Raw genomic sequence first — 25,291 nt, 5'->3', positions numbered from 1 at the left:
AAACCAAATTAATCCTCACTCGTTAACTACCGGGAAACTCCACTAAAGCCTAATAGTTGCACTCCCCTCACTATAGATATATTGTGTTCACTAGATATACCCATGATTAGTAGTTAACCCTTCATAGGTTGTTTGTAATAATGGCTAGGTCAATAGCTATTTTACCCCCAAGATTACCCGTTGTTCTTTAAGTTCTACTGATCATTTAATGAATAATTGGTTTGAGATCTAATCATCAAACTGAGTCTCTTTTGGGCCAATAAGAGGATGGGGCCTCTTGTTCATAACCCAGAGTCAACACTTAAGGGAACAACCTCTCCACTTTTCCTAAAAGCGGGTAGGAGCGAATTCCATCTTGCATCCTATGTCCCCAGCTATCTACCTAGTCTTACCTCTGAAATGGGAGGCTTATTGAGCCGACACTGTTGAACCAACCATCACCTATCCAAATCTAAGGATACTGTCGAATAAACAGGAGTTCATAGTTAGTCAGGATTAAAGTTAAGTTACCTACGTCGTCGCTTTGAAATAGTCGGTCTCAAACAGTAAACTGCGTTATAAAGTAAGAGTGACTTATTTCTTGGTCCGATCTTATCCAAACTCATTGCACAGGATACCCCTCACTCCTCATGTCACCACATGAACGAATCAGGATCACTTCGTTTATAGCACTTTACAAAAAATTATAACAACTACAAAGTGAGTGCATCCAATAGTGTTACCAGAATAAGGTACCCAACTTTTTTCGTATACTATAAATCATCTTGTCTATTTACTCGAACTTGATCCACTCTTATGTGTCCATCTAAAGTTCAGTTCAAGTACTCATGTAATAGTCATAGATCTTTTAGTTTATTGGATTTATTTCTAAAACGAAATAATCATTTCATATATTCAATAACAACTCTATTGAATAAAAATTCAATAACAACTTTATTGATTTATAGAATAAGTTTATTGTTTACAAACCACGAGTTTTAGGACATAAAACCCAACAAATTCCCACTTGGACTAAAACTTCAGTGGTAAGATAGATATGTATACATAATGTTGTGTTTTTGAACTTTAGAGAGAAATATAATAAACTAGGGCATCACATACCTTTGGTTATCCTTATGTATCACATATCCATGGGTTTTTCTCCCACTTGCCCAAGGTTATACAATTTGTAGTCCTTGTCTCACTAGGTGACCCTCAAACACTTTAGTCGAGAGGATCATTAAAGACATATCAGTATACAGTTGACTTCTATTCAAACCAAATAGGGAATGCATCTTATATCCACAACTTCTTGATTTTTTATGCCTTCACCAAGAACTGATGACTTGAATTTCCACTAAACCCACATTATTGCTAGGCTGTCACTAAATCCTCCCATTACATCGAGGCATCTTCAACTCTTTGAGTAAGATGCGTCTGACTTGTCTTAACAACTTTTGTTACAAGGTCATCTTTAATCAATAACTCTTATTGATATTCATTTTGCGGTTATGGAAACTAGATATAATACATGATGATCTCTTATACGTGTACTTTTCTAGAAAATATAGCATTTGTCGACACAAATACTTGATTTTCTTCTAAAATTGAAAAAGTACACTACTTTTGGGTTTCCTATAGATAAGCATACTATTTGAACAATGTTCCAATACCTTAGGGTTGACACTAACACATGTGTCGATCTTTTCCCAAATTTCTGAAATATGTAAACACCCTTTACATGTCATAAACATCCTTTATGACTTCTCCATATCTCATATGGAGTTTCATAAACACTTTTAATGGAATAATGTTTAAAAGAGTATAGAAAAGTCACTCCTATATATCCCCAAAACAATTAAGGCTACTAGGTGTAGAGAGTTGTTAGATTTTTTGTACTTACTGCCTCGATCTGGTCGATGTGTTTCAATTTATTTTTACCTAACAAGTTTTATATACCTCGAACCTTTCAAGTGTTTTAAACTTATAATTTAGGTAAACATAATTGTACTTTGAATAATTTACTACAATATTCATACCCTTCCTTATGCTTTGACATTCACTCGACCACAAAGATCTGAACGTACAAACTTTCAAGGGTTCTTTGGTTCTTAAAATTTCGGTCATCTTATCTCCAAGATAAGTCACACATAGTGTTAAAAGGTTTGTCTTCTAACTTATTTAGATGACCATTTTTAACATTCTTCTTAATTTCATTAAGACTTTATGTGACAATATTTAATTACCAAAGAAAAGTATTTCACACCCCTTCCAGTTTACCTTCTTAACCTAGAAGAAGATGTGACTACAGCAGTTACCAACCCTTATGTGGCACTTACTGCCTAGCTAACCTGTTTAGGAACCCTAAACATAACAGAAGTTGAGATAGGATATTAATTCATAGATACTTTGGTTTGATGACTAACCAAGAGGCTAGAAGAAGTATCGTTGGACGAACTAGGAAGTTAATATCAGAACGGCACAGCGGAAGCATAGTAATAGAGAAGGTTATGAAACCTTAAACCGAAATAGGTTCGGACAGATTTTGAGGAAAAAAATTCTTAAGGGGGAGTGTTGTGTTGCCACATTAACGCATATTTATTGATGTATTGTTGACTGATAGGAAAGATATGCTATGCATGCAATGTGATACTACTGAGGTTTATGCGATATTTACTAGAATTCGATAGTATACCCTATTGTGCCACAAGTTTCCTTACGATGAAACCAAGTGTACTTCCATCGCAAGTTTCTCGGTGTGATACGAGGTCGAACACGGAGAAATACGGTACCGATTTAATGCGGTGTTTTCATGATGTTATGCGACCAATTTATCAATTCTTTGAGTTGTGTGCGTTATATACAAAAGCAATAAAACAACAGTAAAGTAAAGTAAACGATAAAAATATAGTAAATCTAAGCTAGATGTATTCGATACAGGTTACATGTACAAGATGCTAAAATGAAGGCTAGTTGTGAAGGCTGTGCAAGGACATGGTATGCGGCGACAAGTCTTATGAGGAGAAAGAAAAGACGGATAAGTGTAAAAATCATCGCAAGGTCTCAACGAAAGTAGAGTTACAAATACCGTTCCATTTTTCTCTGGCGTACACCTTTCAGTGATCGGCCGCGTTTCCCACATGTTTGCGTGAAAACTAGAGTCTGACGTAATGAACACAAGGTTGCTTCCATGTCTGGAAGTACTACTCGCTTTAGTTAACGCACTCTCCTGACCTTCTCTCGATAGATCAGAATGGTATTTTCACTTCTGCTTTCACAGGTGAAGATGCCGTCCAGCATGCTTTAGCTAAACCCATTTTAAAACTTTAATTTACATTAAGCCTTTAGACATTCATAATACTTATTGAAAGATCAGAAACACATAATGAAGAAGGTGAATGGCGGGTGCACGATGATAGACAAAAGATGAATAATGGATTATATCGAAACTACTAATATTTCTATTTTGAGTCTGATACATGATGAATGAAAGAGAAGATATAAAGAACATGAAATACGTAGAAGGGTAGAAAGAGGACAATTAGGCGCCAATGTCTTGGTCACCGATTGATGAAGGTCTGCTTGCCAGTTGTGGATGAATGGATAGTGAGATGAGCTTCCCTCTCAGGCTGGCTCTTTCGGTAGCAGTGTCCTTAAACAGAGCTTCACTCGGGAATAATGACTGATCGAACAGAGATTACACCTTTCAGCCTTATCTCTTTTTCTTCCCGAATCTAACTTTACAGCACTCAACTAAGCTCTTCTCTCTTTTTAATCTTGCAGCACTTCGCCCAGATCGAATAGCATCCTCTTTTCATTGAATCTTCTGGGGTATTTATAGGCTTGACTCCGGCCAAGTGGTCCCCACTGCTGGTTATGGAAGTTTCGAAGATGGAGGGATTTTATTCTTTCTGTTATGCAATTAGACCGTCAATTGTGCACAATCGTTAGCTGTACACGCATCTAAATCTCCCACTCTTGCATTGCTTATTTTCATCACTTGATCGCAGGTTTGCATGCGGCGTTTGTTTCTATAATCGCATGCAGTTGTCATGAGGATCGGGATCGACTATCACATTGCGCTGTTTCTTCAATGAATGTCTGTGCGTTGACATTCTATGGGCCCAATGGTGATGAGGATGCGTTGATGAAATTCTCTCGAGCCTTGGGCGCAAGTGGTGACTTTGGTTTTCTTGCAAAACAGAGCAAATATTCGCCATATTCTCCATCTTTTGGCGTTGTGGATTTTCTTGCAACCATTTGAAATTATTAACAAACTAAGTTAATTTTCCTACAATCAGCGCATAATAGCTCACTGTTGGCCGCAATATCTAGATAAGTTGACATAAATAACTTGTATTTCTACAAGTTATCACACCCCCAAATTTAGATATATGTTTGTCCCCAAGCATATCTTCTACTAAGGAAATCATGCTCTAATCTTATTCTATATTTTTATGAAAATATCAGTTGCTCCGAATGTAACCCTTAGGCACATTTCCGCATTTTCCTCCTATCCTTGCTAACTCTCAGCAAGCCCTACTTTATTCTTTTACTTAACGAAATCCTGCTCAAAAAATGCTTTTCTAATTTTCAAGGTAGAATGTTTATCTCTTCAAGGCAAAACAACTTGATAAAGCTATATGTTGCAAGCAAAAATTTTGCGTCGTTTATTCATTTATTTAGGGACAGTTGGTCATGGTTACACTTTTCATTTTGGCTTGTCCCCATGGGTTTCATGCGAACATCTAACTACGGTGGCGTGCCAATTTCAACTTAACTCATGTTACTCAGAGGAGTTGTCCCTTACTTTCTTTCTATTTTATTTTTTTTCTTTTTCTATGCTGCGTTGTTCTTGGTAACCTACCTTCGTTGTGGCTTGTTCCTATGGGTGTCATATGAACATCTAACTACGAGCAAGTTTTTTTCAAAACTAAACTCTTATCAGGTTGGGAACAATATTTTTAAATCCCTTGCGTTGATAGCGGAGTTTGCCATCTAAAAAAAAAAAAAAAAATTCAACAAAGGACGCGTTTTCTTTTAACACTACACTACACATTTTTGCATCCATCTGCTCAGACTTTCCCCACCCACAAATTCAAAGATGAGCAAGGTTCTCATTGCGTTGTTTGGATAGACTAGACAAACACTTAGAAGAAAATTTCAAAAAGAAGGTTTGAGTAGGACTTGGAAAGGGAAAAGGAAAGTATTGCTAAACTAAGAGATAAGTGTTAGTTAGAATCTAATAAGTATAAGAAATATTTCTAAGTATCACGTATTATACATAGCAACGCAATGAAGAACATGAAAATATAAGAGTAAAATAAAACATCAATTTACAAAGGAAGATAAAAGGAAGGAGGTAAAGGCAAAAACTAGAAGTGACTATGTACATGGATTGTATTGAAAATTAAAGAAGTTTGTGAATAAGTACAAACGAGCGCAAACTTAAAATGCAGGGCCTGTACAAGAGTCAAAGAATGGGTAGGCTACAAGACAAATAATTTCAAAGATACAAAAGAATGCGCACATAAAAAGAATACAAAATTAATATAAGAAAGAAAAGAATTAAGTTGGTGGAGCTAGAAAGTCTTGTGGCGGTTGAGGCGTTGATGTCGAACCATCGTCAAATACAATTGCCTGCCTTAAGTGGGAAGGCACCATTGGACCATGCAGATAAGCGGTGAGAAAGTTGAAGTACTCGTGATTCCTTTCCGCTATCATGCGCTGATGCTGAAATAATTGATGGGAGCTGCGCTGTACATTGATTAGTGCTTCCCTTGAAACAGCAGCACTGCGCTGAATTTCCTCAATGCGCTCCATAACAACCTCAAACTGGTGGTTGAAGAAGAGCTGCTGCTGATTGACAAGCTCTTGTTGTTGGGAAAAGAGTTGTTGCATTTCAGCAAGCTCGACAACCATGGAAGTGGGTGAAGGTTGCGCTTGCGAAGTCTCGCCAGCATCAGTTTGAGGTTGGGTTGATGTGCCCTCGCCCAAATCGTGTGGGTCATCAATTTGCGACGATGGAAGACTGGAAAGTGGAAGGGGGGTTATTTTTGAACTTGGGGCTGCTGGTTGAGGAGAAGAGTCAAAATGAAGAGGAAGAGGATCAACAGGCTCAGGAGGAGGAGAAGATAAGGGTTACGTTGGTAAGCTGGGCTGGCCAAGAGAACGAATTCTTAACTGGCGAGGTCTTCTGGTTAAGGGTGCAGGTTCTGGAGACTCAGAAACCTTTTCTTTACCTTTGTCTTCTCGCCTTCTTTTGGGCCTTGGCTCTTGCGGTGAATTAAGGTCGATCGTAGGCCTTTTCGTTGGTAAGTCTGGGCAATGGGGGGAGTCTTTGAGGAGCATCCTCAAGATCTTCAGGTTGATGAGGCCGTGTATTTCTGGCATGGGCTCATCATCAATGCCTACACCCGTACTTAGGCATAAGTTGGAGATGATCCACGGAAATAAATACTGTCCTCTGATATGTCCCACCAAGGCTCTGATTTGCTTTGCGATTAATCTCCCTACATCAATGGGGATGCCGCGCACAATGCAGTATGTGACCATCACCCGATACCTCGATACTGTGCGATCATATGTTGTAGGGATCATCCACTTCTTAACCAAGTAGACCCAGAGTCTTCCTTCCGATAACAAAGCTTTAGACTCCATTGTGCGAATGCCTTTAGGGGAAATATTCCATCTTGTCCCCGATTGTGCTAACAACTTCAGCACATCTTCCATCATCTCTTCTGAAGGATCATCAATGATTACGTTTTCGGGCGCATCATGATGCATCCTCATCTAAAATAGTTCGTTTATTTCCCTTGCGCTGAAGAACATGGCCATTCCCCTGAAGGTCACCGCATCTCTATCTTCATGCAGATGCCCTTTGTAAAATTCCCTCACTACCTGAGGCACTATGATGGATGGGCATTGGCAGAAGTTATCCTATCCATGCTCAACTATTACGCTCATGATCAGGTCAGGCAGTGGGTTCGGTGCAAGATAGAAACCCATCTCGATCAACATGTCATCGTTTTCTTTTCTCTTAACTAATCTCTTCTTAGCCGTTGAGGGCTCACTAACTCCTAGAGCTTGTTTTTGTGCTTCAGCAAGACGGGCAACTTGTCTTTCTCTCTTCGCCCGTTCCTTGTGTCATTCCTCCTTCTTGTGCTCTGCGTGCCATTTTCCTTTACTCTTGTGCAGACGCCTCTTATTAGCCTCGCACTTCTTTTCCTTCTCTTCTTTCAATCTTCTTTTCTCTTCTTCTCTCTTTCTCCTTTCATTCTCTTCTTCTTCCTTCTCTTCCCTCTCAAATTCTTCTTCAAATTGAGCTGAGACCAGCAATAGGCGCTGATCTTCCTCACGTTTCTTAATAGCTTCTAACCGGGCAAGCTCATTATTTCTCTTCATTTCTTCAAATTCACTTCTCCGTCGCCTATTCCCTTCGGCGATTATGAGCTTGCCTCACTCCATCTTTTCTCATCTTTCTTCTTCTTCTTCTTCTTTTCTTTTCTTCTTGTTCTAAAGTAAAAATCAATTATTGAGGGTCAATCTTAGACCCTTGCGGTGCATTCTCCCTGCGACGCCGCATCAAAGGGGTTTCTTCAGGTTCTTCATTCTCTTCCACTGCAATTAACTGCACAGTTTTAGGTTGCGGTGGTTCATTAGTTGAGCTTGTTCCCCTTGGTCTTCTCTTACGAAGGTTGGCTCTCCATCCTTCGCAGGGCTAGTAGTCTGTTTCGCTGCTTTCTCTTCTTCTCTCAAGTGCCTTCTTTTCCTTCGGCGCATCCTTCTCTATTCTTTTTATTCTTTTCTCTTCTTCTTGTCTTCCTCATCTTCATCATCATGTTTTTTCTTTTTGGACTTGCGATGACGTGAAGATTCAACCCTTCCTTCCTCATGCTCCCGACTTCTCTTCTTCTTCTTTTCTTCTTTCCTAACCTCAACGACTGCCTCCACTACTGCAACCTCTAACTCAATCGTTACATTTTCTTCAGGCAATGCGTCCACCACATCCATCATCGCAATATCAGGCATCATTGCCACAACAACTTCTTCTTTGGCCTCCTCCATTGCGATCTCAACCTCAAGTGCTTCCCTGATCGCAAGCTCTACTGCTTCGACAACCTCTTCCATCACTCCATCCATCACTTCTTCTACTGCTTCTTCCACCACCACCATTGTTCCATCCTTGGTGGCTTCGTCCTTTGTGACTTCAACCAACGCAACCACCATCACCTCCTCTGCAGGCAGTGGTTGATTCACAACTCCAGCCTCGGGTAAGCCTCCTCCTTATTCCAAAGTACTTAAGACGTTGGTAAACACCTCCGTGTCATCTCTCCTCTTTCTTTCACTTTCAATGGACACGGTCGGAGTTAGCAAGTTTTCAGTGCTGCCTTCACTTTGGAATACAGTAGGTCTTTAAGGAAATGAATGTCTACGGTGTCTTTCGGTGATGCATGGGGCATGACGAGCTTGGGTGGCCAGCTGGCGACTGGCAGCTAGAAATGCTTCCTCGCGCATAGCTGCCTGATCAATGGCAGAGGGTGCAGATGAACAGGCTTGGGTTTGATCGGCCATTGAAGTAGTTTGGGGTGAAGATGGTGATCGGAGTTAGGGTTTGTGAATGCTGGTAAAGAGTTCCAAATGAGGGACAAGGCCTATTTATAGGCTGGGCCGAGTGAGGCCCACTACGAATTGTGCGGTGCATGATCTTGGGCAGATCCTCAGGTGTGTCGTTCCACCTCCCGTAATTATGGAATTTTCAGAGGTTGTCCTTTCGTCTGCCAAGCTTTAAATGCTCGGGATACGAATCGTTTGGACTTCTTCCACTTTACCAGACAATACTTTTTAATATTTTATTCGAATATGCGCAAAGTAGGTTACAACGCATTGAACTCATTAACGCAACTATAATTCCATCGAAGATAGACATTAACGCATATGACTTCGCAACACACTTCCTTGGTCAACACAGTTCTGGAGGATACCTCAACATAGTGCATCGACCAAGGTAGGGCAAAAATCATATGCGAGCACCACCTTCAACTTGGTATAGTTGAGTTAGATAATTGCAAAGCATTCCTATTATACACAGGCTGCGTCCATTAAAGAGATCTGTTCTTTCATTTATTGCTACAATTAATTCTATGTACACCTTTCTTGTCATTTTACAATAAATTTTATTTAAGGCCAATCATTCATTCATCACAATATATACTATCTACAAGAAAAACTTAAATGCAAGACAAATTAAATGCTGAAAATAACAGAAAGAAGGAAAATGCAAGAATAACACAAAGTCTGAATTAATGCGAAATTAGAATTAACAAAACAAAGCACATAGTTCCAAAAATAAGTTGATTAAGAAGAGTTGAAGGGTTGATCAGGATATGGATCGAAAAATATGCATTGATTCCAAAATAATCGTGGTCCACATCAACACAGGTGATCAAGCTTGCCTACTCTAATGTCTCATTGATATTGTTCCTTTCCATTTGATCCGGGGGCTTCTGAATTGCTGGGTAGTGTCCCTGGTGCACGAATTCTAAGTTCGGACGCCAGTTGGCCCATATGGATTTCTAGATTTCTTATAGAGGATGCTTGAGCTTGCATCACCGCATTGTTCTTATCCATATATTGCTTGAGCAATGACTTTAAGGATCCTCCCAAGGCGTTTGATGTAGATGATGAGGATTGTTGGTTCTGAGGTCTTGGTTGCCCTTGATGCTGGTGGAAATTATCCCTATTCCCGCCCTAATGGTTCATAAGCCCCCCTTGGTTATTGCCACCCCATCAAAAATTGGGATGACTCCTCCAACCTGGGTTGTAGGTTTTGCTAAAGGGATTGCTTTGGATGGCACAAACTTGTTGTAGGTTTAATGGGCAACTGTCAGTCCCATGAGCCCCACTGCAGTTCACGCAACCAATTGCGGTCACTTGAGCCTGTGTAGCGAGTTGCACTGATTGTGGGGGAATGGATCCTTGATTCATGGCCATGGTTAGAAGGATGGAAGTTTTACTGTGGCCATTTGGGCGGCCAGTGCAGTCACTGTCTCGATAGGGACAATAGCTGTCTCATTCTTTCTCTGATTGCTTCCCCTTCCTCCATATCCATCATCAATCCAGTCATCCATATTTCGCGAGATGCGGTCAAGGATGACCTTTGATTCAGTGTAAGTCTTATCCATGAATTCTTCTGCAGTAGAGGCATCAGCAACAGCCTGCGTCGCTTGGTTCAGGCCGTTATAAAATGTTTCCATCAGAATGCAATCGGGAATCCCGATATGTAGGCAATTCTTAACCAACCTCCTAAATCGCACCCAGGCGGTGCTCAGGGTCTCGTTTTCTTTCTGCTCGAAGTTCAACACATCCTTTCGTCTCCTTGCATTGATGGCTGGTGGGAAGAACTTTTTCATGAACCTCTCAATTAACTGTCCCCATGAAGTGATATTGTTGGGCTCTAGTGAATATGCCCACTTCTTTGCCTCGTCCCTCAAGGTGTAAGGGAACAAATAAAGTTTGATATGTTCAGGAGTGACGCCAGGAATGGAGAAATTGCCACACATTTCTACGAAGCTGGTCAAATGGGCATGAGGATCTTCACTTTACAGACCCCTAAACTGACCCGCATTTTGGATCATTTGAAGCATGACCGACTTGATTTCAAATCTGCCATTCTCCTCGACAGTCGGCCTTGAGATGCCTAGCGAGAAGTCATAGAGGTTAGGCGCTGTGTAGTCCCTCATAGGAATATTGCGATCAGCTGCCAGGAATACAGGGTCCTAAGATGGTCGTGCAATCCCTTGATTTTCCGTCATCCATTCATATCTGAACCCTCTATCATGTGCTTGAGTCTATTGCTCTATACTAATGTTGCAAAAAAAAAAAAAAACACTCAAACAATAAACCGTTGGCCAGTTATTTTGCCGGCAACGGCACCATAAACTTGTTGTGTTGCCACATTAACGCATATTTATTGATGTATTGTTGACTGATAGGAAAGATATGCGATGCATGCAATGCGATACTACTGAGGTTTATGCGATATTTACTAGAATTCGGTAGTATAACCTATTGTGCCACAAGTTTCCTTACAATGAAACCAAGTATAATTCCATCGCAAGTTTCTCGATGTGATTGGAGGTCGAACACGATGAAATGGGGTACCGGTTTAATGCGGTGTTTTCATGATATTATGCGACCGGTTTATCAATTCTTTGAGTTGTGTGTGTAATATAGAAAAGCAATAAAATAACAGTAAAGTAAAGTAAGCGATAATTAATTAAACTAGATGTATTCGATACAGGTTACATGTACAAGATGTTAAGATGAAGGCTAGCTGTGAAGGCTGCACAAGGGCATGGTATGCGGCGACAAGTCTTATGAGGGGAAAGAAAAGACGGATAAGTGTATAAATCATCGAAAGGTCTTAATGAAAGTAGAGTTACAAATACCGTTCCATTTTTCTCTGGCGTACACCATTCAGTGATCGGCCGCATTTCTCGCATGTCTGCGTGAAAACTAGAGTCTGACGTAATGAACACAAGGTTGCTTGCATGCCTCGAAGTACTACTCACTTTAGTTAACGCACTCTCCCGACCTTCTCTCGATAGCTTAGAATGGTATCTTCACTTCTACTTTCACAGGTGAAGATGTTGTCTAACATGCTTTAGCTAAACGCATTTTATAACTTTAATTTACATTAAGCCTTTAGACATTCATAATACTTATTGAAAGATCAGAAACACATAATGAAGAAGGTGAATGGTGGGTGCACAATGATAGACATAAGATGAATAATGGATTATATCGAAACTACTAATATTTCTATTTTGAATATGATACATGATGAATGAAATAAAAGATATAAAGAACATGAAATACGTAGAAGGGTAGAAAGAGGACAATCAGGCGCCAATGTCTTGATCACCGATTGATGAAGGTCTGCTTGCCGGTTGTGAATGAATGGATGGTGAGATGAGCTTCCCTCTCAGGCTGGCTCTTCCGGTAGCAATGTCCTTGAATAAAGCTTCGCTCGGGGATAATGACTGATCGAACAGAGATTACACCTTTCGGCCTTATCTCTTCTTTTTCCCGAATCTAACTTTACAGCACTCAGCTAAGCTCTTCTTTCTTTTTAATTTTGTAGCACTTCGCCCAAATCGAATAGCATCCTCTTTTCATTGAATCCTCTGGGGTATTTATAGGCTTGACTCCGGCCAAGTGGTCCCTACTACTGGTTATGGAAGTTTCAAAGATGGAGGGAATTTATTCTTTCTGTTATGCAATCAGACCGTCAATTGTGGACAACCATTAGCTATACACGCGTCTAAATCTCCCACTCTTGCGTTGCTCATTTGCATCACTCGATCGCAGGTTCGCATGCGGTGTTTGTTTTTATAACCGCATGCGGTTGTCATGAGGATCGGGATCGACTTTCGCATTGTGCCGTTTCTTCAATGAAGGTCTGTGCGTTGATGTTCTATGGGCACAATGGTGATAAGGATGCGTTGATGAAATTCTCTCGAGCCTTGGGTGCAAGTGGTGACTTTGGTTTTCCTGCAAAACAGAGCAAATATTTGCCATATTCTCCATCTTTTGGCATTAGTAGATTTTCATGCAAGCATTTGAAATTATTAACAAACTAAGTTAATTTTCCTACAATCAATGCATAATACCTCACTTTTGGCCGCAATATCTAGATAAGGTGGCATAAATAACTTGTATTTCTACAAGTTATCAGGGAGATAATTGTGAAATCCAAACCATACTTTCCCTATTTAAATATGCTTTTTGTTGAGATTTGTAATTTGAACCATTCAAATTAATCAAATTAATCATATATAATTGAAACAACTTAATTATATCATATATAATTAAATCCCTTTATTAATTTGAACCATTCAAATTAATCAAAAACCTAATTCTCAACTAAATCCTATTGAGCTACCAAGGGGACCTCATGGACCTGTAGCTTGAAGCTCCAATAGTACATGAATAATTAATTAAACTTTTTAACTACATTATTCACCATTCGTTAACTGTCGGGCACCCCACTAAAGACCGACAGCTGCACTCTTCACACTACAGATATATTTCTATGTCCATTGGATATAACCAATCAACAATATAATGACCCTTCACAAATTGCTCATAAGTACAGCTAGGCCAAATTACCGTTTTGCCTCTGAAGTTACGTCTAACTTCTTAAGTGCCACTGATCCCTCTAATGAACAATAGATCATAGTCCAACTATGACTAAACACCTCTCAGGCTAGGAGAGGGTGTAGTGCCATATTGTTCAAGACCCAGAATCATCCCTTAAAGGAGCAATTTATCTATTTACCCCTGCCTCAGGGAAGGAGGGAATTCCATGTTGTGTAGCTCTATACCCAGCTCCCCAATCAGACCAATCCCCAAAATGGTAGGTTTGTTGAGTCGATGATCTGGTCACTCTCACCCATACAAATTAAAGAACCGCTCTCATAGACAGGAGTTCATAACTCAATCAGGATTCAGGTTATGTTACCTATGGTCATCCTAGTGAAATGTAAGTCTCTATTATGAATGGTGTTATATAATGAGACTAAACATTTTGTGATCCAGTCTTATACAAACTTCTTTGTATAGAATATCCCTGCTCGTATGTCTAATACATTAATGATCAGGATCAGATTATTTGTAGTACTTTACAATAATTGTAACATCTACAAAGTGGGCCATACTCGTAGTGTCACTAGGATAAGGTACCCAACTGTTTAAAGGTTAAGATGATGATATGCAATGATGCACAAGATGATGCGATACTACTTCTAGATATGTGTTAATTATGAATGTTCTTGTAGTATGCCATGCGTTGTCACAAGTGTCCTTGCATTGGAACCAAGTATAATTCCACCACAAGTTTTTTGGTGTGATACGAGGTCAAACACAGGGACTGTTTTAGGTTAGTGTGGTATGTTTGTGATATATGCGACCAGGTTTTTCAATCTTTAAAGGGTGTTTTGTACAAGTATTAAAATATGAGGTAAAGTAAAGGAAAGCAGTAAAAATGCGATAATAAAATAAAGTACAGTAAACCTAAGCTAAGATGGTACAAGATACAGGCTTTATGATACAAGTTACTGAGGTCACGGCTGGCTGTGAATATTATACAGAGATCATGTAATGCAACGGCAAGTCTTATGTACGAAGTAGAAAAGAAAGATAACTAATATAGACATCGCAAGTTCTTTAATTGCGTTGAAGTGATAAGTACGGTTTCGTTTTTCCCTTAGCGTACACCTTCTAGTGATCGGCCGCGTTCCCACATGTCTATGGTGAAACAGAGACGAATGTAACGAACGCAAGGTTGCTTCCATGTCTGGAAGTACTACTCGTTTTAGTTAACACATTCTTCTGACCTTCTTTCGATAGATCAGAATGGCATCTTTACTTCTACTTTCACATGTGAAGATGCCGTCTAACAGGCTTTATCTAAATGCAATTATCTCTTTAACACAAGTTAAGTACTCGTTTAATTCATATTAGCTACCAGGGGATTAAGAACACATCATGAAGAAAGTGATAAACGGAGGAACGGAAGTAGACAGAGCAGTGGTAGATCAAGACATTCAATATATCTATTAAGCGTCTGATACATGGCGTGTGAATGAAGAGATAAAGAAGATGAACTACAATGATGAAAAGAGATAGAACAGATAAAATAGCTCCGACGTCTCAACACCGATTTGGATGGAGATTTGCTTGCCGAATTGGATGGATCGGATGGAAGGATGAGCTTCTCTCTCAGGCTTGCTCAACCGATAGCAGGAATCTGAGTAAAAGAGCTTCGTGGCGGGGATCTGGCAGATGAATACTGAGACTCACCTCTTGGCCTTGTCTCTTCTTCTTCCTAGATTTCTTCAGTTTAGCACTCAGTTCAGCCTTTCTCTCAATATACTTGCAGCAATTAGCCCTGTATCCAATAGCATATTTTCTCTGAAATCAATGGGGGTATTTATAGGTGAAGTCTTTGACTCCGGCCTTATGGTCCCCACTTTTTGTTATGGTAATTCTGAAGATGGAGAAATAATTATTCCTTCTATTATGCAATCAGACTATCAATTCTGCACAACCGTTAGTTGTACACATGTCACAATCCTCCGCTTTTGCATCGCTCAGCTGCATCATTCGATCGTGTGTTTGCATGCGGTGTTGTTTTTATTATCGCATGCGGTTGAAATACAGCTCTAGATCGACTATCGCATTGCGCCGTCATTGAAATACAGTTCACTTAAACATGATCCACCCATATGTCTCCACATACATGTTTAAGTTACAATGATAGCCTTGAATTTTAGTTTATTGGTTTGTGGTTGATGCAATGAAAATATCATATATTTTATAGACAATGAATAAAATATCAAATATTTTATTAATTACATAATGAGTTTGTTCAACAATGTTTACAAACTATAGGACCCTACGAGATTTAGGGCATCAACCCTAACAACATTTTCCTTTATCTGCAACTTTGGCCTTGCCTTTATGGCCAGTAGAAGACTTCTTTTTCCCTTTACTCTGTTTCACCAGAATACTTTTATTCTTGGATGAAGAAGTAAAGTCAGACTTTATTTTATAGGACGATCCAGTTTTCCCAGTAGTGGCAACATTTACCTCTGCTTCCCATCCCTTAATTTTCAAGAGGGACTGAAAAGCTTGTAGCTCATTGAGAAGAGTGGTCAGGTTATATTCTATCTTGTTCATTAGCGCATTAGTGAAAAATTGCAAGAAGCTATTCAAAAGAGACTTTAGGATAAAACCGACTTGGCTCTTGTTGTCAATGACAGCTCCATTTACTTCGCCACATTGAAATGGACCATCATGTCCAGAACATGTTCTCTAACAGAAGCTCTTTCTTTCATACGAAAATTGTAAACATACTTGATAACATCATGCCTTAGGGAGAAGGACGACTATCCAAACATCTCTTGAAGAGATTCCATAATCTCTTTCGTGGTATGCATGCTATCATGTTTCTTTGCCAAAACATCAGATATGTTGGCAAGAATGTAGGTTTGGGCTTTCTCATTTGCCTTTGTTCACTCGTCATATGCTTCCCGAACAGTTCGATTTGCGTTAGAGTCAGGGATGGGACGACACTCCTCTGTTAAAACGAACCTTAAATCATCTATCACCAGTATTTTATTTAAATTCGATTTTCATGTAGCATAATTGTCCCTATTCAATTTATCATAAGCCAGCAACTGTATTAATGAGCTAGTCATTCTCAACAATATAAACAAATTCTCTTATTGAATTGCTTTTAAACCCAATCATGTTATAGCAAATTTAATAATGTACCCGAATTTCATTATTTTTGCAATAATACTATAGTGAGTCAGAATAAATGCTACCGAGGGGCAATTTAATACTTCTTCACTAAAGCAAGATACTATTGACTAAATACTATCTCCAGAATAACTCATATTCTGATAGTCATTTAGTTACCGTTTTCTGTCAATAACTTACTAACTCTTAGTAACTTTGTAAGTGTAACCCTCCATTTTCATATTTCAAAGATTAGCGGCCGCAACGATGCTACCGAAATTGAGAGTCAAGGTTAGGAATGAAGGAGCATCAAGAACGCATGCACAATGGAAGCGATGAAATCGAGAACATTCTAATTGCATTAAAAATAAGAATAAGCATGCAAAGGATTAGAGAATACAACCTTTGAACACTCCACCGCAATCTTCCTCTCCCAAGTTCAATCGACACCACCAACGGTAAATCCCAATATTCTCCGATTGAAGAACACAGTTGTGGGACCGGTATGTTAGTGAAAATAAGAGAATTTCAATACTAAAAGAAGGAAAGTAAAGAGAAAAGAGGTGGAAGATTTTAGGTTAAAAGTTATAGAAGCATTAGTTTTGCAAAATTAAAAAATAAAGCTTTTTGCAGAGAAAACACATACAAAATCTCATTTTGCATTTCTTCCACCTCAAACTCCATTAGCATGTAATCTCTAGGTATTAAGCTTGGGAAATGCCACTCCAAAGTCCACTTAGTTAGTGGGAAAATTCAACAATTAGATTTTTCCACTAACTAATTTTTTATTAAAAAGATGAAATACAATTTTCAAATTTTGAAAACTATTTAATTAAAACAATTTCAATTAAATAAAAATAAACAAATTTAATATCACATATTAAATTGTTTAAGATACCTAGCTTTAATTAATCACATTAATCAAGTTTTAAATACTTTCATGCTAATGATCAAGTATACTCTAAAAAATAAATAATTAATTAATTAATTGTAAATTATATCTCATATAAAATATAATTTTCCCTTAAGACCGAATTTGAACATTTCAAATTCTCACTTCATCTAGTTCTTTAGTTTTCTCTGTATTGAGCTAGAAAGGAGACCCATGGACCTACAGATCATAGGCTCCAACGATCCGAGACTAACTGGTCAAACTCTTTAACCTAGTTAATCAACATTCGTTAACTAACAGAATTGTCCACTATAGCCTATAGTTGCACTCCCCTCACTGTAGATAGATTATGTGTCCATTTGATATAATCGTCATCAATAAGTAGATTCTTCACAAGTTGTTCGTAACCTCAGCTAGGTCAAATACCGAAATACCCCTGAGGTACATCTTTTCTCCTTAAGTACTACTGTCTCTCTAATGAACAATTGATTTAGAATCATAATCACTAAATCCATTCCCTTTCAGGCCAACGAGAGGATAGGGCCCCTTGTTCAAGACCCAGGATCAACCCTTAAGGGAACAACCTTTCTACTATCCTTAAAATAGGTAGAAATGAATTCCATCTTACATATTGAGTAGCGACACTGGGCTTACCCTCACCTATGCAGATCAAGGGACAATCACGAATAAACAAGAGTTCATACACAACTCAGGATTCAGATAAAGTAAACCGTGTTAACAAGAGTTCATACACAACTCATCTAGGTCATCAAGAAGTGAAATTAATCAGTGTTAACAGTAAACCGTGTTAATACGTAGCAGTGATTATTTCTTGGTCTGTCTTACACAATATCATCATGTAGAACACCCTCGCTCACATGTCTCTACATGAACGAATTGATCACATCATTTATTACACTATACAATATTTGTAACAATCATAAAGCGGGTCATATTCAATAGTATCTCTAGAAATAGGTATCCAACCTAATCCAAGTACTCTAGATGATTTAGGCTATTTTACTCGAACTTGATCAAGTTTATGTCTCCACATAAAGTCCAAGTATTCATGAAAATAGACAAGGGTTCGTAGTTTATTGGATTTAGAGTTATTAAACAATCAACAACACTTGTGTGAATAAACTTCATATATCTTTACTGTTTACAAAGCTATGAATTTTAGGACATACAACCCAATAGGGAATCGACCTAAGAAATCCTATCAATTTCTAAAGTTTTAGTTGTTCCGAATCCTATGTTATAACCCTTCGAGAGGATAGCCGTGGTTAGCGACTAGCTGATGCCGCCTAAAAGATGACAGCAGGTGCAACATAGGAATCTCATAGTGCAAACTAATGAAAGAGACCACAGGACACGTTGACACATATCTTTCACCCACTTACTATGAACTACTTCCCACATTGACCTTGCTATTGACCATGCAAAAACTTTCCGAATGGAGGTCACTCCCAGGGTGACACGAAGCCAAGCATGAATCTCATGATGTGAACTTTTAGGGACATGAGAGCTAAGATCAATATATTGTATATTTAATCATTCCATGAACTACTTCCCTTATTCACCTTGCTATCGACTCATGCAAACACTTTTCAAATGGAGGTCACTCCCAGGGTGACACAAAACCATGCATGAATCTCACGGTGTGAACTTTTAGGGACGTGAGAACTAAGATCAATATATTGTATATATTTAATTGTTCCATGAACTACTTCTCCTATTCACCTTGTTATTGACCCATGTAAACACTTTTTGAATGGAGGTAACTCCTAGGGTGACAAGAAGCCAAGCATGAATCTCACGGTGTGAAATTTTAGGGATGTGAGAGCTAAGAAAAATATATCATATATGCTATTAATCTCTGACTGAAGTGTTCTAACATATCATATATGTTAATAATCTCCCACTGAAGTGTTCTATTTGTTTTTGTGGAAAACTTTACTTAGGTATGTTCCGGCTAATTAAACAACCTAAGTCTAGGTGATTACCTAAGTATAACAATTATATTTAGATTTAACCTACAATGTCTAGGTGATAAACCAGTTTGTTATATACCGGTTGAGTTTGTAACTGTAGTTTTACAAGATAACGACCTATTTTAACTATTAAAACAAGTGGTCATCCTTCATGAGCATGCAACTTATTTTGTTATGGATTTTAAATGTCTAACCCAATTTTATAACAACTTATAAAACTTTAGACATGATTTGCATCCGTAACACACATCAAATATTTCAAGATTTAATATAACACTTATATTAAAATAATTGAAACCCTAAACATGCATACCATATATTATAATTCCTTATAACATACTTTCAATGTATGCAACATGCTTCCTATAGTGAGATTTTAAATCTACATGGCATACTATATGCACATATCAGATTTATTTAATTATAACATACATCATATGCATAAATAATTAAACACATACTGATATGGACCAGTTTTGGCATATCAAATAAACAAAAGGCCTAAATTATTAAAAAAGTTAGCAAAATCAGCTCCAAAACTCTTATGGACCGCATGAACCAACCTAAATCGTACCTAACCCAATCTGGACCTTCAAAGCATCAAAATGGGCTGAATAAGTCTGGAAAGTGTTGAACCGAACCTTCTTGACTTGAACCAGTTGAACCGGTTCACTTGAATTGTCGGTTTGGGCTCACGCACCCTTTTTAGACTGGGATGAGCAGCGTTGCAACACTCCATCCCAGCGTTGCGATGCCACAGGTTTGCTTGTTCAAATTTGGGTTGAAAGATGAACAATGTTGCAATGCTATAGAGGCAACGTTGCAATGCTGGCTGGCAGAAGCTTCAAAACCAGAAATCTGCTGCTGACCTCCTCTGCTTCCTTCTTCAATTACAACCTAAATTCAAATCCGTTGACTCTAATAAATTTACAGACACTTAAACACACATTAAGGCCAATCAAACAAGAGCCAATTACAAGAATTACAACATAAATGAAAGGAATTTAATGTGAAAACTGAGAAAAACCATATCAGTTCATCATTTTCATACAACTTATGGAAAACACCCACCAAGCTAAAATTAACATGAATTGAGTACTTAAATCATGCTCTGATACCAATGGTTGGTTTCAACAAGTATGCAATGGAAGAAAACAGAACAATTAAGCACTTTAGTTCATCAATTTTAGCTTCGAACTAAGCATGTTCATACAATATATAGAGGGTCTCAGAAATACCTTTGAAGATCTTCTTGAAACTTTAAAATCAGTTGCAATCTTCTCCTATATTGGTCGTGAAATACTTGAAGATCTTCCCCACTATCCTCTAGGAATCTTGGATTGAGTTACGGAACTCAAAATAAGTTGAATTAAGGGAAGAACACACTAGTTTTTCACCTAGCTAAAGAACCCTTCTTCAACATCAAATCTCAAGAAAAACCAACAATTTGCATGACTTCTTCTAAGCATTAGAACTGGTATTTTGAACCAAAAGGTCATTCAGATTACCAACCAACGAGACACCTCCTACTAGGAGATTGAAGTGGAATTTGAATGGAATAGTGAGTAAGAAGCTTCAAGCCAAAGTGGGAAAATCCCATCTTTGTGGGTTTTTCCAATTTCAAAATTTGTTTTTAATTTTTGAAAAGAAATTTCAAATTAAAACCATTTTTCAGTTTTAGTTCTTTAATTAAACCGAAAAATGTTAATTTTATTAAAAAATTAATTAAAAAATAAATTTTTTAATAAAAATATAATTAATTAAACAATTTAATTAATTCTATTAATTTTATATCAAGTGTTAAATTAATTAAACACCAATTCCACTACTATGAATCTCTATTCATGAAATTAATATTTAAATATTAATCAATTCTTCAGTTTCGTTTAATTCCATTACTAAACGTGTGACTATATGGCATATAATTACTAATTCCCTTAATTCGAATTTGAACGTTTCAAATTAACACATCATGCTATTCTAAGGTTTATTTCGTTTGTGAGCTAATAGGGGGATCTAATGGACCTACATATCATGAGCTCCAATGATCCGAGATTAATTTGCTAAACTTTTTAAACCGAATTAATCCCCATTCGTTGACTATTGGATCACTCCATTAAAGCCCAGTAGTTGCACTCTCCTCACTATAGATATATTATATTCACTTAGTATAACTAATATTAGTAGTTAACCCTTCACAGTTTGTTCTTCATAACGGTTAGGTCAATAACTATTTTATCCTCAAGATTACCTCTTATTTCTTAAGTTCCACTAATCCTTTAATGAATAATTGGTTTGAGATCCGATCATCAAACTGAGTCCGTTTCGGGCAAATAAGAGGGTGGGCCCCCTTGTTCAAGACCCAGAGTCAAAATTTAAGGGAACAACCTCTCCACTATCCCTAAAAGCGGGTAGGAGTGAATTTCATCTTGCACCCTATGTCCCCAGCTATCTACCCATTCTTACCCCTAAAATGGGAGGCTTATTAAGCCACGCTGGTTAGCCAACCATCACTTATGAAAATCTAAGGATAATCCTGAATAAACAGGAGTTCATAGTTAGTCAAGATTTAGGTTAAGTTACCTAGGTCATCACTTTGAAATAGTTAGTCTTAAACAGTAAACAACGTTATAAGGTAAGAGTGACTTATTTTTTGGTCTGACCTTATGTAAACTCATTACAACGATTCCCCCACTTCTCATATCACCACATTAATGAATCAGGATCACTTCGTTTGTGGCACTTTACAACAAATTGTAACAACTACAAAGTGAGCCGCATCCAACAGTGTTACCAGAATAAGGTACCCAACCTTATTCGTATACTGTAGACCATTTTAATTATTTACTCGAACTTGATCCACTCTTATGTCTCCACATAAAGTTCAAGTACTTATGTAATAGCCTTGAATCTTTTAGTTTATTGGATTTATTTCTAAAACGAAATAAGCAATTCATATATTAAATAACAACTCTATTGAATAAAAATTCAACAACAACTTTATTGATGTATAGAATAAGTTTATCGTTTATAAACCATGAGTTTTAGGACATAAAACCCAACAGAAGTTGCATCAATTTTGAGTTTCTATAAAGGTTGTAATCTCAAACCCTAATTTCCTATTATGAACATGCATGCTTCATCTTCAAAATTAATGTAATTAGAGTGCTTAAGATCCTAATTGCTTCCACATGCACGTTGTTTACTCTAATAATTGGTATCAAAGCATGGTTTAAGAACTCAATTTACATTAATTTTTGCTTGGTGGGTGTTAATTCATGTGATGAATGTTGTGGTGGCTGAAATAAATATATTACAATTTTGGCATCAAAATTTTCCTTCAATACAGTTGTAATTTGTCCCCTTGTTTATGGGCTTTAATGTGTGAAGAAGGTTCTGTAAATTTGCTAGAGTAATTATAGTTGAAATTAGGATGTAATTGGAAGTTTTTGGAGCAAGGCACAGCAGGAAAAGTAACTAGAAGCTACTTCTGTCAAGCGGCACAATGACACTCCTTGAATAGCGTCACAAAGCTGTTCTTCAGCAAGTACAAATTATGGTAGTGTCGCAGCGCTACTTCAACAACGACGTGGCACTGTTCTTTAGCATTTCCAGACGTGCATGCGTGAGGAGCGACGGTTCAGCTGGACTAGTTTGGCCCGATTCAACCTGTTTTGGTGCCTTAGTGGCTCGGTTCAAAGGTTTTTAAGCTGGTTCGGGTGGATTCAACGTGTTTGGGAGCAGTTCAAAGCCAATTCTAAGCTGTAATAATTTAGCTATTTGCTTGCTTAGAATGCCAAAATTGGTCCACTTTAGGATGTGTTTAATTAATTTTGCATTATGAATGTATGTTTTTATTAAGTTAAATCTTGTTTGTGCATAAAGTATGCCATGTAGATTTAAAATTCTACCATAGGAAAGCATGTTTCATGCATTGAAAATATGTTATAAGTCTTATAATATATAGTATGCATGTGTAGGATTTCATGAGTTCTAATATCAATTGTTCTATTAAATTATGAAATGTATGATGTATGTTATAGAGAATGTCTAAGTTATAAGTGTTGTAAAAATGAATTAGGCATTTACAATCTATAACAAATACAAATGCATGCTCACCTAGGGTTGACAAATGACGACTTGTTTTAATAGTTAAATTAGGTTGTAATCTTGTAAAAATTCTATTACAAACTCACCTGGCAAGATCCTGTCTAAGGCTAGAGGTGCTTAAGTTGATGGTTTATGGAACACCTGCTACCTAGGGATCAAGCCAGTTCTTGAGTTTTATTAGCCTAGTTTTATGAGCATACTTGAGTGATGAGGTAATAAATTGTTTTTCACTTAAATATCATAGGTTAAGTCTAGTATAAAAGATATACTTGGATAAACACCTAGACTTAGATTGTTTTATTAGCCAAAATATACCTAAGTAAAAGTTCACCCAAGCCATCAGGAAATAATGATATATATGATATATTATTTGTAACTCTTACGTCCCTAAGAGTTCACATCGTGAGATTCATGCTCAACTTCGTGTCATTTTTAGGCGAACGTTCCATTGGGAAAGTGTTTGCTTGGATCAATAGCAAGGTGAATAGGGAAAGTTGTTCATAGTAATTGGGAGAAGGAAGTGTGTCAACACTGAAGGAACTCTTAACAAAGAGACCCATGAACGGAAGCGAGATCGTTCCAAACCCCATTGTGACAGAATATACATATTTACAATCACACAGTAATAGTTAGATTACAGCATGCCACAAAAGGGAAATACTAAGGTTCAAGTGAACTTACCCTTAAAGAACTATTCTCATCGTTCCCTCGAACTTACTGCATGATCGTTCACCAACACGAATGAATCTACACTCGAACAATAATCTCCTCAGCAATCTTCTTAAACAAGAACAAATCTAGGAGGAAACAGATCATGTAGACGATCAAGTAAGCAGGAGATGACTATGGTCTATCGCATAGACAGTGTACTCAATCATTTAGAAAACAAGGGACTATCGTGTACAAAACTTATTACACGATCATGTATGCTCTCAAGCTATCGTACAACTATATATTTTGATCGCACGATTCTCAATCACTTACTAATCGCCTTATGTAAAAATGAAAACGATTTTCATTTTATCCATCAATTAAGCTAACTAATCTCAACTTCCCACTAAGTTTGTTATTGGGAGAAAAAACTGTAACCAATTATCCTATAATTGATTTAGTTACAAATATATAATATATTCATAACCTATAGTTTTAATATCACATCTTATGCAATATATAAACCATAGTTCTTTTTCTCCCTTATAGAATTTAAAAATGATTCCTCCATTTAATGTATCTAACACATTAAGTCAATTATATATCATATAATTGATGAAATTTAATTATATCATATATAATCAAATTTTCTCTTGTTAATTTGAACACTTCAAACTAACCCAAAAACTGATTCTCAACTTGAATCCATTGAGCAACCAAGGGGACCTTATGGACTTGTAGCTTGAAGCTCCAACGGTACATGAATAACTGACTAAACTCTTTAATCACGATATCCATCATCCGTTAACTGTCGGGCATACCCCTAAAGACCGACAGCTGCACTCTTTGCGTTGTAGATATATTTCTGTGTCCATTGGATATAACCAATCAATAGTATGATGACCCTTCAAAAATCGCTCGTAAGTATAGCCAGACCAATTTACCATTTTGCCCCTGTAATTACATCTAACTCCTTAAGTACCATTGATTCCTCTAATGAACAATACATCATAACCCTACTATGAGTAAATCCTTCATGGGCCAAGAGAAGGTGTGGTGCCACATTGTTCAAGTCCTGGAATCAACCCTTAAGAGAATAATTTATCTACTTACCTCTAAATCGGAGAAGGAGTGAATTTTTTCTTGTGTAGCTGAGTTCCCAGCTCCCCAATCACGAGAGTTAGGAACTTGAAATAATGGTGTAGAATGTGATGGTGGGATATGCGTTGTGCATGCAAGTTTTCTCAGTAAGACCCAAGTATAAATCCTACTGAATTGTCTGGTAAGCCCAGGGTCGAACACAGGGACTAAGAACACAATATGCAATAGTAAAATTCGATTACTTTGTGGTAACAAA

Source organism: Benincasa hispida, chromosome 3 (assembly GCF_009727055.1).
Source record: "Benincasa hispida cultivar B227 chromosome 3, ASM972705v1, whole genome shotgun sequence".
NCBI classification, from domain to species: Eukaryota; Viridiplantae; Streptophyta; class Magnoliopsida; order Cucurbitales; family Cucurbitaceae; genus Benincasa; species Benincasa hispida.
This window is presented reverse-complemented; position numbering follows the sequence as displayed.